Here is a 3,105-nt window from a genome sequence, read left to right as displayed (position 1 = left end):
GGATCGTGTATAACAAAAATTTCAGAAAAACTTTTGAGATACTCTATTGATTATATTAATTTATGCATGAATAAATTAATCACATTAATTTACATCACGAACTCAATCCGGAAAAATGCCTGGAAGCCGACTCGGATGATAACTTGAATTCTTTGACCACGAACAGTCCTTACTCCAAGTTTGTGTTTAGAATACCAAAGTCTTCCACGTCAATTCCTTGATTCCACGTAGACGTGTGTGTGGGCACACGTGAGACAAAACAGGTTTCTTAAACACTTGAATTTCTACAAACACCAACGCATGCACGATGTGGAATTTTTGGAGAAAAATATTTTCTCTCTCTTTTGCTATTGAGAAATTCGGCCACCAACTTATTTGGGCTGAAAATTATTTTCAAAAAATTGTGTCCACAATTTTCTATCATTCTCATATTTAAAGAGTAGAAGTTAAACTTCAAAACAGAATCAAATCCCTATCTCCAATTTTTGAATTTTGAACAAAAAATCCCTTCCCTTTATCCTTTAAGTGGCCGGCCACACAGTAGGGTTTCACCCTGTGTGTGGTGCCAACTTTAGATAGGAAAGGAAGAGATTTTATCCTTTATCCAGTAGTCAAATTTTAATTCAAATTCAAATTCGAATTTAAGTCAAACTTAAATTAATTTGAATTCTAAATTGAACAACTTATCAAATAAGTTTAAATGGATAAATCTAGATGTGTTCAAATTCAAATTTAAATAATCACATTATTTAAATAATAATTAATTCTCAATTAATTATTTTTCAAGTATTTAATTTTAGAATTCTGTAATTCTAAAATTCCCATTTTGCCCTTTGTGTCTGGTAGAATTACAAGGACGACGCGGGGACATATGGACCTATAATCCCGAGCTCCAATAAAATTAATAATTAATTAATTAATTCTATTAATTCAAATAGTTACCTCACTATAGACTTGGAATTGAACTCTCGAAATTACAGACGTTAATTACTTCTAAACTGCGAAGTGTCCATTTGATATAGTCATTACGTATAGATCAATCCTCCATAAATAATTCATAATTAGAGTCAGGTAGAATCCGTTAACCTCTCTAATTATATCTGCATCCTTGAGTACCAATGATTCTCTAATGGATAGTGATTCATAAAACACATTCATGAACTAGAGCGCTCTTACTAATCCAAGTACCGAATCAACACTCAAGAGAATTATTTATCTACTTCTTTCTCAAGAAGGAATGGATTCCATCTCGTATAATAACATTCCCAGCTACCTATTTCATTATGTCTCCAAAATACAAGGAATAGGATTCAGGGTCTCGAAATCCGTACCGAATAAATCAAAAGACATAAATCCATAAATAAGAGTTTGTTCAGAACTCAGAATTAAGATCATCCTATATATGACCATCAGTAGATTCAATTAGAATTTCTATGCTTAACGGAAATTATTAGAAATTCATATTGTGTCTGTGTCCTTGTTCCACATAATCTTATTATGCGAAATAGACTCATTCAATATCTCATCATATTCACAGTGCGGATAACACCGTTCCATTCTAAATGGGAATGACATGTGTTAATAATGTTTTAATTAAAGATTCCGAACTTTAATTAAATTCATTATGAACAATGTTTTTTATTATTATCCTTAAACACTATCCTCTCGTATATAACACTTATATACTATGTTTAAGGTTACATAAATAATCACAGAATTTTCATTTGATATTCATAAAATATTCATAAATATATGCACATAAAATGACGAATAAACTCTTTTATTAATTAAATAATAAATATCCTATTACATCTCATGCTTCTAGGACACTATTTCTAACAAATAAGCCACACTATGAAACTTTGAGAGATAGTTATTGAAAGGAGAGTAAGGGCCACAACTACCATCTTAGCTAACTAATTTGGCTTCATGCTAGGTAGATCAACCACGAAAGCCATTTTTTTTCTTAGGATGCTGATGGAAAGGTACAGAGAAGTCAAGATGGACCTACGTATAGTCTTTATAGATTTAGAAAATGCATATGATAGGGTACCGAGGGAAGTTTTATGGTGGATGCTAGAAAAGAGAGGAGTGCATGTGAGGTATATCAAGGTAATTAAGGACATGTACGATGGGGTGGTCACGAGTGTGAGAATTACTGGAGGCTACACGACAGAGTTCCCCATTCAGATCGGCCTTCATCAAGGATTTGCTCTTAGTCCTTATCTTTTCACTATTGTGATGGATGAGCTGACAAGAGAAATCTAAGATAAAGTTCCTTGGTGTATGCTTTTTGCGGACGATATAGTTTTAGTTAATGAATATAGGGAAGGAGTTAACCGTAAGTTAAAACTGTGGAGACAGACCTTCGAGACAAAGGGATTTAAGTTAAGTAGGATAAAAACTGAATAATGCATTGTAGGTTTAGTAACTCAAGTAATCAGAGTGATAGAATTTCTTTAGATGGTGTGGAGATTGGGGCTTCTAGGAAGTTTAGGTATCTTGGATCTATAGTACAGTACAAAGGAGATATAGAAGAAGATATTCAACATAGGATTAAGGCAGGGTGGGTTAAGTGGAAGAATGCTACAGGAGTTTTATGTGATGTCAAGATGCCTATTAAGTTGAAAGGAAAGTTCTATATGACTGCAATCCGTCCAGCTATGTTATATGGTAGTGAATGTTAGGCCATTAAGAGACAACATATATGTAAGATAAGTGTGACAGAAATGCGTATGTTAAGATGGATGAGTGGCCATACGAGAATGGATCGCATAAGGAATGAAGTTATTCGTAGTGAAGTAGGTGTAGCCCCAATAGAAGATAAGGTGCGTGAAGGTCACTTGAGGTGGTACGAGCATGTCCAATGTAGACTGCTAGAAGTACCAGTTCATGCTTGGGAGGACATTCTTATACCTAATACTAGGAGAAAGAGGGGTAGACTAAGAATTATGTGGACCGAAGTAGTTAGGCAAGACATTATAGATTTAGGCCTTCAGGAAAGTCTAATTTCGAATAGAACTGCGTGTAAAAGTGAAATCCATATAGCTGACCCAAATTAAATTGAGATTAAGGCTTGTTGTTGTTGTATTTCTTTTTGCTTTT

The sequence above is a fragment of the Morus notabilis genome, unplaced genomic scaffold (assembly GCF_000414095.1).
Source record: "Morus notabilis unplaced genomic scaffold, ASM41409v2 Scaffold680, whole genome shotgun sequence".
NCBI classification, from domain to species: domain Eukaryota; kingdom Viridiplantae; phylum Streptophyta; class Magnoliopsida; order Rosales; family Moraceae; genus Morus; species Morus notabilis.
Note: the sequence above shows the minus strand (reverse complement) of the source record.